The sequence below is a fragment of the Bombina bombina genome, chromosome 4 (genome assembly GCF_027579735.1).
Source record: "Bombina bombina isolate aBomBom1 chromosome 4, aBomBom1.pri, whole genome shotgun sequence".
NCBI lineage: Eukaryota > Metazoa > Chordata > Amphibia > Anura > Bombinatoridae > Bombina > Bombina bombina.
The window spans coordinates 1,175,121,608-1,175,139,107 of NC_069502.1; the positions used below are offsets into that span (position 1 = coordinate 1,175,121,608).

Sequence of the window (17,500 nt, forward strand, 5' to 3'; positions counted from 1 at the left end):
CAATTTATTGGAGCTATCTCTACTCCTACTAATTATGCTATTGATTTTATAGCAAAATAGTATTTATTTTCCTTTATATAGTTGTATCTTATTTTTGGAAAATTATTTAGTTTCAGGTACTTTTCTTGGTCCTGTGATATTGCAATTGCTTCATTTTTTCTGTTTACTTTAAGATCAAGTATCAGATCATGATTTATTTTAGCATTGTGCCGTTGCATTTGTCTTGTTGTTTTGCAAGTCCTCTGTTTTGACTGGTCCTTTAAACTGGGCTATCATGCTAATGATTTCATTTGTGTCTTCATTTTATTGAATATATTCGCAAATGAGGGTTAATCTATGTCTTTAGCTATTTTAGCTAGAAGAATTCTGTGATTTTTAAAAAAAAAAAAATCCATATTTCTTTTGTTCTAAGATAATCAATTATAATTGGATTCAATTCTTAACTGTTACTATGGGCTTCAAGATTGAGTTCTAAGACTAAAACTTTAAGCTTATACTAGTTTGGTTGTTCTTATTAAGGAACGAATCCTGAGTTCTTTCCCAAGTAACATGTTTTTAATTGGGGTTCGAAATTAGCTCCCTAATGTTGCGATGCACATGCCGTATACCAGCTTGGCTGGTAAGGGGCAGGTTAAGACTTCTTTGAAATTTATTTGGTTCTATTTTGTCCAAATTTCTTTGATTTTATTCCAGTAAGGCTAACACTTTCTTTCAGTGTGTTTCTGTCCTATATATTTTGGATACTGTTGAGGCATGGCTGGGTACCCATGGGGTTCAAGCGCTGCTCAGACCTGGAATCTTCTGGGGTTTTTATTCCAGTTCCTTTTCTAGGAACTGGGTTTTGGAGTTTTATTCAAACTATTTTGCCTTTTTGTGGTCATTGATAGCATTATTTGTTTTCTTTAGATACAATAAATGCGTATTCTTCATTTTTCTGTTTTCATTCAGATTATTTCCTGAGGATGTGGATTCTCATATGTTTCACTTGCTCTTCAGGACATAGTTAGAGGATCTTTTTTCAAAAGCTCTTAATTCCTCACGCAAGGGTCACCTTTTTTTTTAGGTTTCCAGATGGTTTATGTCACTATCTTTGTCTCTATCAGACAAGGGACAATTTGTATTGGGTTCCGTCTGTCGGTACCTTTAGTCTCTATTATTTCCTTCAGTTGCTATATATGCATAGAAGTTTTAACAGCATTGGATTCAATTCCCTTTGCTCATTTTCAATGGAAAGATCCTTTCCAGCTTTTTATGAGTGTTGTTTCTTCAAGTTATTTAACTTTGCAAGTGCTATAAGAAATTTCACCCATTACCGGAGACTCTGCATTGGTCCTTATATTTACTTCAGCCCGGTGTGGCTGAGTTCTGTTGTTGGGTTTCTCTGTTTGATTTTGTTGTTTCTTCAAGAACATGGTTGGAGGATCAATTAACCAATCAGTTTGTTGATTCCTCAGACAAGAGTAACCTTTTTTAGATTTCCGGATAGATTCAGTGTCCATGTCTCTGTTGGTCAGGAGACGTCTGAAATTGGTTTCAGCTTATCGAAACCTTCAGTCTCAATCATTCCCTTCGGTAGCCTTATGCATGGAAATTCTAGGTTCTTATGACTGCTGCATTGGACGTGTTCCCCTTTGCTCATTTTCACATGCAACCTCTTCCGCTCTGTATGCTGAACCAGTGGTGCCGGGATTATACAAAGATATCTCATTTAATATCTTTAAAACTGATTGTTCGACACCCTCTGACGTGGTACAGACCACCATCGTTTAGTTCAGGGGGCTTCTTTTTTTCTTCCAACCTGGACTGTGATCTCAACAGGTGCAAGTCTGACAGGTTGGGGAGCTGTATGGGGGTTTCTGACAGCACAAGGGGTTTGGGAAATCTCAGGAGGTGAGATTACCAATCAATATTTTGGAACTCCGTGCAATTTTCAGAAGCTCTTCAGTCATGGCCTCTTCTAAAGAGAGAATCGTTCATTTGTTTTCAGACAGACAATGTCACAACTGTGGCATATGTCAATCATCAAGGAGGGACTCACAGTCCTCTGGCTATGAAAGAAGTATCTCAAATACTGGTATGGGCGGAATCCAGCTCCTGTCTAATCTCTGCGATTCATATTCCAGGTATTGACAATTGGAAAGCGGATTATCTCAGTCGCCAAACGTTACATCCGGGCGAATGGTCTCTTCACCCAGAGGTGTTTCTTCAGATTGTTCAAATGTGTGGACTTCCAGAAATAGATCTGATGGCTTCTCATCTAAACAAGAAACTTCCCAGGTATCTGTCCAAATCCAGGGATCCTCAGGCGGAAGCAGTGGATGCATTGTCACTTCCTTGGAAGTATCATCCTGCCTACATCTTTCCGCCTCTAGTTCTTCTTCCAAGAGTAATCTCCAAGATTCTGAAGGAATGCTCGTTTTTTCTGCTGGTGGCTCCAGCTTGGTCTCACAGGTTTTGGTATACGGTTCTTGTCCTCATGGCTTCTTGCCAACCGTGGACTCTTCCGTTAAGACCAGTCCTTCTGTCACAAGGTCCTTTTTTACCATCAGGATCTCAAATCCTTAAATTTAAAGGTATGGAGATTGAACGCTTGATCCTTAGTCAAAGAGGTTTCTCTGACTCTGTGATTAATACTATGTTACAGGCTCGTAGATCTGTATCTAGGAAGATATATTATCGAGTCTGGAAGACTTACATTTCTTGGTGTCTTTCTCATCATTTTTCCTGGCATTCTTTTAGAATTCCGAGAATTTTACAGTTTCTTCAGGATGGTTTGGATAAAGGTTTGTCTGCAAGTTCCTTGAAAGGACAAATCTCTGCTCTTTCTGTTCTTTTTCACAGAAGGATTGCTATTCTTCCTGATATTCATTGTTTTGTACAAGCTTTGGTTCGTATAAAACCTGTTATTAAGTCAATTTCTCCTCCTTGGAGTTTGAATTTGGTTCTGGGGGCTCTTCAAGCTCTTCCGTTTGAACCTATGCATTCACTGGACATTAAATTACTTTCTTGGAAAGTTTTGTTTTCTTTTGGCCATCTCTTCTGCTAGAAGAGTTATTGAATTATCTGCTCTTTCTTGTGAATCTCCTTTTCTGATTTTCCATCAGGATAAGGCGGTGTTGCGAACTTCTTTTAAATTTTTATCTAAGGTTGTGAATTCTAACAACATTAGTAGAGAAATTGTGGTCCTTCATTATGTCCTAATCCTAAGAATTCTAAGGAGAGATCATTGCATTCTTTGGATGTAGTTAGAGCTTTGAAATATTATGTTGAAGCTACTAAGAATTTCCGAAAGACTTCTAGTCTATTTGTTATCTTTTCCGGTTCTAGGAAAGGTCAGAAGGCCTCTGCCATTTCTTTGGCATCTTGGTTGAAATCTTTAATTCATCATGCTTATGTCGAGTCGGGTAAATCTCCGTCTCAAAGGATTACAGCTTATTCTACTAGGTCAGTTTCTACTTCCTGGGCGTTTAGGAATGAAGCTTCGATTGATCAGATTTGCAAAGCAGCAACTTGGTCTTCTTTGCATACTTTTACTAAATTCTACCATTTTGATGTGTATTCTTCTTCTGAAGCAGTTTTTGGTAGAAAAATACTTCAGGCAGCTGTTTCAGTTTGATTCTTCTGCTTATAATTTCAGTTTTCTTCATTATAAGATTTAAACTTTATTTTGGGTATGGATTATTTTTCAGCAGAATTGGCTGTCTTTATTTTATCCCTCCCTCTCTAGTGACTCTTGCGTGGAAGATCCACATCTTGGGTAGTCATTATCCCATACGTCACTAGCTCATGGACTCTTGCTAATTACATGAAAGAAAACATAATTTATGTAAGAACTTACCTGATAAATTCATTTCTTTCATATTAGCAAGAGTCCATGAGGCCCACCCTTTTTTGTGGCGGTTATGATTTTTTTGTATAAAGCACAATTATTCCAATTCCTTGTTTTTTATGCTTTCGCACTTTTTTCTTATCACCCCACTTCTTGGCTATTCGTTAACCTGATTTGTGGGTGTGGTGAGGGGTGTATTTATAGGCATTTTGAGGTTTGGGAAACTTTGCCCCTCCTGGTAGGAATGTATATCCCATACGTCACTAGCTCATGGACTCTTGCTAATATGAAAGAAATGAATATTTCAGGTAAGTTCTTACATAAATTATGTTATATACACACACATATATACACACACACACATATATATATATATATATATATATATATATATATATACACACACACATATATACACACACACACACATATAAATATATATACACACACACACATATATATATATATATATATACACACACACATATATACACACACACATACATGTATACCCATATATACACATATACAGTACATACACTTTTAAACCCTTTCCGCTCAAATTCATTAAAAAACTAATAATCTTTAATATTTAAAAATGTTTCTAACTGTGGACCAGATGACAAATGGAGTGAAAAGTAACACTTCCACTTGAGCGTTAATTGTGCTAGAGGTAAGTTTTTGCGCTGGTCATGTTGCACTCGTAGTGCGAGTTGAAACTGTTTTCGCTCTCGCTCTAACCCGACAAGCGCAAAAAGCCAAAGTTAAAATATTGCGTGTGCGTTCACCCATTCACCCTTAGAAATCAATGGAAGTGGAAAAAAACTAATACCCCACTGTCACGCTAACCCGACATGAAAATATGAATATTTCACATTTCAATGTTCTTCACATAGAATTCACATATAGCTGATGGTATTTGGATACAATATGTAACTATACCTATATATATATATATATTCAATTATCTAAAGGTGTGGATATATACAGATACATATAGAAACATATATTTAGAAATACATAGAACATATTCTGTTATGTGCAGAACATTGGAATGTCAAATATTTGCAGTGAATACATAGTTAAACCATTTAATAAGAATAAATATTGCATAAATATGTTTTTACATGTTTTTAAGGGCTCCAATGCACTGCTATCTATATATGTCTATATATGCCGTAACACAGATCTTTGGCAACCACTGTCTTCTAGGGTTTAAATGTAATAGAGGAGAATCCAGTTTCAGTTTTAAAACGTTATTTTCTTCCAAACACCAAGGTGACTTTAACAGCAGCATACAGTTTGTTTACGGGAAAGGCAAAAGGAACAGGTGCATTCTCTGCACAAACTTCCAAAACAGCAAGTCTCAGTCTGCATTGTCAGCAGCAACACAAATGTCCTTTATAGAATTGTATCAGGAAAAAGTAATCCAGCAAAACGTTTACTATATAATATTTTCACCACACAACACATCAGGCCTCCTGCCTGGCTGTAATTTACTTAGCTAAAGAAATGATTCCCTTTTAAACCCCAGGAGTAGTAATCACACCTGAGTTTAATTGGTTCTAACAGCTGTAAGGTATTCACAGTTAAAAAAACACTACTACTTCCCTGGAGTTTCTTAGTGTAATTTAGTAAACTTGGTCTAATATATACTTCCTCCCTCACCAAACCAAACTTTCTGTCACAATGTGTACATATGTATTTATGTGTTTATATGTGTATATATGTCTGTAAATACATATATACGCATATAAATACCTATATGCACATATACAGACATATATGCATGTATCTGTATGTTAAATCCTTTTGGCTGGGACCCCATTTCTTTGAGCCTTTATAACTTTTATTTGCAATATTTTTTTTAAATAATTTTTATTAGATAGTGTTATCATGAGTGTAATTTTCTGATGTGTTTTGTGACAATTTTATGTTTTGCGAAATAAATAACCAGAGCTCTGAAGTCACGGTTATCATTCTAACGTAAATCGCAATTGAGCTCAACTGACTTTCAGCTCATAATAACAGCAGTAAACCCAATGACTTCTCGTGATAAACCCCTTATCACTCGGGCTCACTGGTAATAGATCTGCTAACCCGCCCTCGTTAAAAGTTTACTTTTAGCGGCATTTACACGAGAGTGAAAAAATATTTAGCGCGCCACTTGCAATCTGGCCCAGAATCGGTATTTGTGTCAATAATCTCTCAAATTCAAAGTCAATAAACTTAGTGTGCCCAATCAATGACATAGTAAATGGCGATTTTGCACATTTTGACAAATTCACAGGTTGAAGGGTCTGTATATTGACTAATCCTTTCTATAGTGTATAGTGCTGCTAAAAGATAACTTGCACAATTAACCTTTTTGCTCTAAAACCAGAGATACTTGTTTGTGTGTCTTTCCGTGAAAGTTACGCCTTGAAGAAGCCACAAAGAGTTTTCCCAGCAGCGAAACACGTGTTGCGTTTTCTCTTTCGCATCTTACTCGGCAAAGCCGGACGATTATTCTGACCATACTGGGCCAAGGAGGGCACCTCTATCCATACTTACTGAGCAGTGAGGGCTATTACAGCAGGAGTGACGACAAGTGGAATACAAATGCACAGGTGAAGTGGTGCTGCATGCTTAACCCCTTAGTGACCACAGCACTTTTCAATTTTCTGACCGTTTGGGACCAATGCTATTTTTGCATTTCTGCAGTGTTTGTGTTTAGCTGTAATTTTCCTCTTAGTCATTTACTGTACCCACACATATTATACACCGTTTTTCTCACCATTAAATGGACTTTCTAAAGATACCACTATTTTTATCATATCTTATAATTTACTATAAATACATTATATAATATGATGAAAAAATGGAAAAACACACTTTTTCTAACTTTGACCCCCAAAATCTGTTACACATCTACAACCACCAAAAAACACCCATGCTAAATAGTTTCCAAATTTTGTCCTGAGTTTAGAAATACCCAATGTTTACATGTTCTTTGCTTTTTTTGCAAGTTATAGGGCAATAAGTACAAGTAGCACTTTGCTATTTCCAATTTTACATTGTAACACTGATATTTGTCAGGAATCCCTGAATAACCCTTCACATGTGTATATATATATATATATATATATATATATATATATATATATATATATATATATATATATATATTTAATAGACAACCCAAAGTATTGATCTAGGCCCATTTTGGTATATTTCATGCCACCATTTCACCACCAAATGCGATCAAATAAAAAAAATTGGTTAACTTTTACACAAACTTGTTCACAAACAGCTTGTGCAATTATGACACTAATGATTGTAAATGCTTCGCTGGGGAACCCCTTTTTTCAGAAATAGCAGACATATTTGGCTTTGGCATTGCTTTTTGGTAATTAGAAGTCTGCTAAATTCCGCTGCACACCACATGTATATTGTGCCCAGCAGTGAAGGAGTTAATTAGGGAGCTTGTAGGGTAAATTTTAGCTTTAGTGTAAAGTAGTAGACAACCCAAAGTATTAATTTAAGCCCATTTTGGTATATTTCATGCCACCATTTCATTGCCAAATGCGTTCAAATAAAAAAACTGTTCACTTGTTCACAAACTTTAGGTTTCACACTGAAATTATTTACAAACAGCTTGTGCAATTATGGCACAAATGGTTGTAAATGCTTCTCTGGGATTCCCTTTGTTCAGAAATAGCAGACATACTGTATATGGCTTTGGCATTGCTTTTTGGTAATTTGAAGGCCGCTAAATGCCGTTGCGCACCACACGTTTATTATGCCCAGCAGTGAAGGGGTTAATTAGGGAGCTTGTAGGGAGCTTGTAGGGTTAATTTTAGCTTTACTGTAGAGATCAGCCTCCCACCTGACATATCCCACCCCTGATCCCTCCCAAACTGCTCTATTCTCTCCCCCACCTCACTAACCCCCAACGATCCACTTACAGTTTTTGAAGTCCCGCTTCAACGATCTTCATCCAGGCGGCAAGAAGTCTTCATCCAGATGGCCTCTTCTATCTTCATCCAGGTGACGAAGTCCTCATCCAGGCGACGAGAAGTCTTCACCCAGACGGCCTATTCTATCTTCATCCAGGCGGCGAAGTCCTCATCCAGGCAGCGAGAAGTTTTCATCCAAGTGGCCTCTTCTATCTTTATCCAGACGGCATCTTTTATCTTGATCCTGGCAATGGGTAGATTAGGTTTTTTAGATAGTTTTTTTTTATTTTGGGGGTTTGGGGGGGTTGGGGTTTTTAAATGTCTTTGTAATTTTTTTTTTTTTTCAGGTAAAAGAGCTGTTTAACTTAGGGCAATGCCCTACAAAAGGCCCTTTTAAGGGCTATTGGTAGTTTATTCTAGATCAGGTTTTTTTATTTTGGGGTGTTTTTTTTTAATGGGTATTAGAAATGGAATACATTTTATTATTTTTGATAATTTGTTTGTTATTTTGTTTAATGTATTTTTTTGTTTTTGTTTTGGGGTAGGTTTTTATTTTTAGATTAGGGCTTGGGCAGCAAAAGAGCTAAAAGCCCTTTTAAGGACAATGCCCATACAAATGCCCTTTTCAGGGCAATGGGTAGATAAGGTTTTACTTTATTTTTATTCTGTGGGTTTGGGGGGTGGGGGTTTGTATACTGTTAGGGGGTGTTTGTTTTGTTTTGTAGCAAAAGAGCTGTTTACTTTAGGGCAATGCCCTACAAAAGGCCATTTTAAGGGCCCCCAAAAGGCCCTTTTAAGGGCACTTGGTAGTTTATTATAGATTAGGTTTTTTTTATATATATATATATATTTTTTAATGGTATTAGAATAGGAATATTTTTTATTATTTTGGATAATTTCGTTTGTTATTTTTTGTAATGGCAGGTTTTTTTATTTTTTGTAATTTTAGTGTTTTTTAATTTTTGTAATGTTAGGTTTTAGTGTAAGGCAGCTTAGGTTTTATTTCACAGGTAAGTTTGTATTTATTTTAGCTAGGTAGATATCGGGAGCGGCAGATTAGGGGTTAATAACATTAAGTAGGTGCCGGTGATGTCGGGGGTGGCAGATTAGGGGTATTTAGACTCTGGGTTTATGTTAGGGTGTTAGGTTTAAACGTAACATTTTTTTTCCCATAGACATCAATGGGGCTGCGTTACAGAGCTTTTCATTACGGAATCGCAGGTGTTAGACTTTTTTCTGTGAATGAGCACGTCAAAACAGTGCTTGGATTGTGTGCGGTATGGAGCTCAATGCAGCCATATCACACGCACAAGCCGGCTGTTTGAAAACTTGTAATGGCTGCGCTATAGGGGGTTAAATAACACAACTTTTGTTGCGTTTGTTAATTTACCTATATCGCGCATAACTCTAGCTGTCTGTTTTTAGTACATACTAATAATCCTTTATTATGGCCTCCGCAGTAGAATTGCGTCAGATATAACTGTGAGTTCTTCTGAATACACTTAACACGCCAGAGTCAAGTGTATTCCTTCTGAGTAAGTAATACACACCAGAGCTTGGAAGATCAACGGTCCTAAATGCAATTTTGTAATAATCCTCTGTGTGGTAGCTTAACTGTAATTTAAAGAGCTGAAATTAGGTGCTCACTCGGTACCTGTTACTTCTTTGCCGGCGGGCGTTGTTATGATCTGATAAACCCTGCTGTGAACCACAAATGAAGGGCGAGAAATATTCCTTTCCCAGTGGCGTAAAGTCAAAGGATTCTTTTTACACCAACTATAGCAACATCAGTACTAAAATTGTTCCACAGTAACTGCAAAAAAAGACAATTATTTTGAGGAATTACCATCTCAAAAGTTCCAGGAGTTCTTTCCACGTATTGGATGTCACAGGGTCATGTGATCGGTGACGTGGACAGAAGTTTTGAACAGACGCTGAGATCTGATTCTCTATACTATAGGAATGGAATATAGTGAATAATTGTGCAATGTTTGATTCATATGTGTTTGAAAATCTGCCAGTCTAGACTTGTTTTTTCACGCCAGCACTCACAGTAATAATGAGGCCCTCTCCTATGTAACAGTGAGATCTGTAGGGAGAAAATGTTTACAGAATTATGCTAGGATTTGAGAAACAGTTTAATAAAAGCCTATCAAACATCCATATTCAGCCCATTTTACGATAAAACAATAATTGTACTTATTAGCATGAATTTCTATGTTTTTTTGCACATCCGGTTCACTTAAATTACGACTTACACTGTTCATAATTAATACTATTTATTCCTGTGTAATTTACATAGAAATATTATGTTTTTGATAAAATACGGTTTTTGGTGAACAATTTAGGTACAATTTTTGATGCACGGTAACAATACAATTTTTTCATTCGTATTTCTGTGTGAATGGTTCAATTGTTCATTTTATATGTTTTTTATATTAATATTTTCATTGTGCGTTTTTGTAATGTATGCATCTCCTTCCAATATGAAAATGCAGTATACGCCCCTAGGCAAGAGGGTAAAAAGTGGCTTTATATAATTCCACCGGGGAAATAGAAGTACTGGGAAGAATCGTTAAATAATGTTACCAGCCCAGAGAGCTTTATAGAATTGGCCCTGGTTGTATATATCGATTAGTTATTGGCTGCTAAGAAGAGTCAAGTAAAGTTAATGCAAAATTAAAAAAAATTGTTTCTTGTTTTATAATAAAATCTGCTTTTACGTATTACATTATATGATACCTTTAAATACAGCTACAGTCCAAGAAACTGTTTAAATTGTTGCCGTTCATTCTACGGGGCCGATTTATCAACCTCCGTATAACAGAAGTTAGGAAGCAGCGGTTTAAAAACCGCTGCTCTATAACTTGTCCGCATGCTCTGAGGCCGCGGACAGAAATCAACCTGATCGAATATGATCGGGTTGATTGACACCCCCTGCTAGCAGCCGATTGTCCGCGAATCTGCAGGGTGCAATGATAAATGCTGACAGCATACTTCGTATCATGTCCGCTCGCACATTGATAAATATGCCCCTTAGAGTTTTCTGGTGCATTTTGAAAATAACAAACAAAAAGTATTTCCAAGGACATTTGTGTTTAAAATACTGATGTTTTTCATATGTGTATGCGTATCCACAACATGTTATTTGGCCTCACAGTTTTTATTTATTTATTTTATACACAAGGAGGGTGTAGTCAGCACTCGTTTACAAATATGTATCAGCTACAAGGTCAAATAATTGCTCAGTCAACCACCCTCAGACCTAACTTGAAGTATTTCATATATATACTATTTTATGATATTTCATTGGCTATGTTTTCGCTACCAAGGGGTAGATTTATCATCCGCCAGACATCGATAAATGCTGACAGCATATGCTGTCTGCATTTAGAATTGCACAAGCAGTTCTGGTGAACTGCTTGTGCAATGCCGCCCCCTACAAATTCCGATCATATGCCTCAGAGGCGGTGTACGAGTTAAGGAGCAGTGGCCTTATGACCGCTGCTTCTTAACTTCTGTTTCAAGCAAGTCTGAAGGCTCGCGTGGAAACAGGGGTATTTGGTCTAAAGACCGCTGCTCCATAACGCAGTCCATCTGCTCTGAGCAGGCGGACAGAGATCGCCGGAATTCAACCCGATCGAGTACGATCGGGTTGATTGACACCTCCCTGCTGGCGGCCGATTGGCCACAAGTCTGCAGGGGGCGGCGTTGCACCAGCAGCTCACAAGAGCTGCTGGTGCAATGCTGAATACGGAGAGTGTATTGCTCTCTGCATTCAGCGAGGTCTTGAGGACCTGATCCAGATCAGGTCCGACAATCCGACATACCTTTGCTAAATATCCCCCATTAATTCAAATGCAACATAACCTGAAAGTTCTCAGTTAGCAAAGTGTTTACTTGCTGGTGAAATGTAAAGGCCCTGGAGTATTTCTTTATACATGATTTGCACCCACACACCCTTACACACACGCACATACACACACACACTGTTACATACACACACTCTTACTCACACTGTTACACACACTCTTACACACACACACACACACACACACACATACACACACTGTTACATACACACACACACACACACACACTGTTACACACACACATACTCTTACACACACACACACACACTGTTACACACACACATACTCTTACACACACACACACACACACACTGTTACACACACACATACTCTTACACACACACACACACTCTTACACACATACACTCTTACACACACACACACTCTTACACACACAAACTGTTACACACACACACACACTCTTACACACACACACACTGTTACATACACATACTATTACGCACACACACACACACTGTTACACACACACACTCTTACACACACACTCTTACACACACACTGTTACATACACACACTCTTATACACACACACACAGTGTTACATACACACACTCTTACACACACACACACACACACTGTTACATACATACACTCTTACACACACACATACTTTTACACACACACACACACTATTACATACACACTCACACACACACTGTTACATACACACACTCTTACACACACACACGGCTACATACACACACTCTTACACACACACACTCTTACACACACTGTTACATACAAACACACTCTTACACACACATACTCTTACACACACACACTCTTACACACACACTGTTACAAACACACACTCTTACACACACACACACACACACTATTACACACAAACACACTCTTACACACACACTCTTACACACACACACATTGTTACATACACACCACACACTGTTACACACACACTGATACACACACACACACTGTTACACACACACACTCTCTTACACACACTGTTACACACACACTGTTACATACACACACACACACACACTGTTACACACACACACTCTTACACACACACTGTTACATACACACACACGCACACACTGTTGCATACACACACTCTTACACACACACACACACACTGTTACATACACACACTCTTACACACACACACACTGTTACATACATACACTCTTACACACACACACTGTTACATACACACACTCTTACACACACACACACACACTGTTACATACACACACTCTTACACACACGGTTACATACACACAAACACACACACACACTCTTACACACACTGTTACACACACACTCACACACACACACACACTCTTACACACACACTGTTACATACACACACTCTTACACACACATTGTTACACACACACACACTGTTACATACATACACTCTTACACTGTTACACACACTGTTACACACACACACTGTTACATACACACACACTCTTACACACACACACTGTTACACACAAACATACTCTTACACACACACACTCTTACACACACAGATTGTTACAAACACACACTCTTACACACACACACACTCTTACACACACACTCTTACACACACACTCTTACACACACACACTCTTACACACACACACACACTGTTACATACATACACTATTACACACACACACACACACACTCTTACACTCACACACTGTTACACACACACTTTTACATACACACACTGTTACATACACACACTCTTAAACACACACACGCACACACTGTTACATACACACACTCTTACACGCACACACTGTTACATACACACACTCTTACACACACACACACACACACTCTTACATACACACACTCTTACACACACACACACACACACACTGTTAACACTGTTACATACATACACTTTTACACACACTGTTACACACACACACTGTTACATACACACACTCTTACACACACATACACACACACACTGTTACATACACACACTCTTACACACACACACGGTTACATACACACACACTGTTACACACACACACTGTTACATACACACACATACTGTTACACACATTGTTACTCATACACACTATTACACACACACACACACACTGTTACACATACACACTGTTACACACACACACTCTTACATACACACACATGGTTACATACACACACTGTTACATACACACACTCTTACACACACACGGTTACATATACACACACACTCTTACACACACACGGTTACATATACACACACACTCTTACACACACACACACATTGTTACATACACACACACACTGTTACATACACACACACTGTTACACATACACTCTTATACACACACACTGTTACACGCACACACTCTTACACACACATGCACACACTGTTACACACACACAAACACACTCTTACACACACACACTGTTACACACACACACACACTCTTACACACACACATACTCACACACACACACACACACACACACAGACACACTGTTACACACACACACTGTTACATACACACACACTCTTACACACACACACTGTTACACACACACTGTTACACACAAACATACTCTTACACACACACACTCTTACACACACAGATTGTTACAAACACACACTCTTACACACACACACTCTTACACACACACACACACACACACACACACACTGTTACATACATACACTATTACACACACACACACTCTCTTACACTCACACACACTGTTACACACACTGTTACACACACACTGTTACATACACACACTCTTAAACACACACACGCACACACTGTTACATACACACACTCTTACACACACACACGCACACACTGTTACATACACACACTCTTACACACACACACACTCTTACATACACACACTCTTACACACACACACACTGTTAACACTGTTACATACATACACTTTTACACACACTGTTACATACACACACTCTTACACACACATACACACACACACTGTTACATACACACACTCTTACACACACACACGGTTACATACACACACTCTTACACACACACACACTGTTACATACACACACACTGTTACACACACACACTGTTACATACACACACACACACTGTTACACACATTGTTACACATACACACTATTACACACACACACACACACATTGTTACACATGCACACTGTTACACACACACACTCTTACATACACACACATGGTTACATACACATACACACACTCTTACACACACACACATTGTTACATACACACACACACTGTTACATACACACTCTTATACACACACACACTGTTACACGCACACACTCTTACACACACATGCACACACTGTTACACACACACAAACACACTCTTACACACACACACACTGTTACACACACACACTCTTACACACACACATACTCACACACACACACACTGTTGCACACACACTGTTACACACACACACTGTTAAACACACACACACTGTTACATACACACACACTCTTACACACACACTGTTACACACACACACACACTCTCTCTCAAACACAAACACACACATACTCTCTCAAACACACTCACACACACAGACACACACACTCTCACGCACATACACACACTCACACATACTCTCTCTCACTGTTACACACACACACACTGTTACATACACACACTGTTACATACACATACACACACACACACACACTGTTACATACACACACTCTTACACACACACACACACACACACACACACACACGGTTACATACACACACTCTTACACACACACACACTGTTACACACACACAGTTACATACACACACACACACACTCTTACACACACACTGTTACATACATACACTATTACACACACACACACACACTCTTACACTCACACACACACACTGTTACACACACTGTTACACACACACTGTTACATACACACACTCTTAAACACACACACGCACACACTGTTACATACACACACTCTTACACACACACACGCACACACTGTTACATACACACACTCTTACACACACACACACTCTTACATACACACACTCTTACACACACACACACTGTTAACACTGTTACATACATACACTTTTACACACACTGTTACATACACACACTCTTACACACACATACACACACACACTGTTACATACACACACTCTTACACACACACACGGTTACATACACACACTCTTACACACACACACACTGTTACATACACACACACTGTTACACACACACACTGTTACATACACACACACACACTGTTACACACATTGTTACACATACACACTATTACACACACACACACACACATTGTTACACATGCACACTGTTACACACACACACTCTTACATACACACACATGGTTACATACACATACACACACTCTTACACACACACACATTGTTACATACACACACACACTGTTACATACACACTCTTATACACACACACACTGTTACACGCACACACTCTTACACACACATGCACACACTGTTACACACACACAAACACACTCTTACACACACACACACTGTTACACACACACACTCTTACACACACACATACTCACACACACACACACTGTTGCACACACACTGTTGCACACACACTGTTACACACGCACACACGCTCTTACACACACACTGTTACACACACACACTGTTAAACACACACACACTGTTACATACACACACACTCTTACACACACACTGTTACACACACACACACACTCTCTCTCAAACACAAACACACACATACTCTCTCAAACACACTCACACACACAGACACACACACTCTCACGCACATACACACACTCACACATACTCTCTCTCACTGTTACACACACACACACTGTTACATACACACACTGTTACATACACATACACACACACACACTGTTACATACACACACTCTTACACACACACACGGTTACATACACACACTCTTACACACACACACACTGTTACACACACACAGTTACATACACACACACACATTGTTACATACACACACACTGTTACACACACACACACTGTTACATACACACACACACACTGTTACACACATTGTTGCACACACACACTGTTACACACACACACTGTTACACACACACACTCTTACATATACACACTCTTACACACACACACTGTTACACACACACTCTTACATACACACACACTGTTACATACACACACTGTTACACACACACTCTTATACACACACGCACATACACACACACTGTTACATACACACACTCTTACTCACACTGTTACACACACTCTTACACACACAAATACACACACACTGTTACATACACACACTCTTACTCACACTGTTACACACACTGTTACACACACACTGTTACACACACACACACACATACTCTTACACACACACACACTCTTACACACATACACTCACACACACTCTTACACACACAAACTGTTACACACACACACTCTTACACACACACACACACACACGGTTACATACACACACTATTACACACACACTGTTACACACACACACACTTTTACACACACTGTTACATACACACACACTCTTTCACACACACTCTTACACACACACTGTTACATACACACACTTTTACACACACACACACACACACACACAGTGTTACATACACACACTCTTGCACACACACACACACACACACACTGTTACATACATACACTCTTACACACATACTGTTACACACACACACACTGTTACATACACACACACACACACACACACTGTTACATACACACACTCTTACACACACACACTCTTACACACACACACTGTTACATACACACACACACTCTTACACACACATACTCTTACACACACACACTCTTACA

General features: G+C 38.6%; 1 protein-coding gene across 1 annotated transcript in view; it reads left to right on the forward strand.

Moving 5' to 3' along the window:
* Positions 1–17,500, forward strand: part of ALK (ALK receptor tyrosine kinase) — a 633,273-nt gene that overhangs the window by 344,481 nt on the left and 271,292 nt on the right. The window lies entirely within an intron of this gene.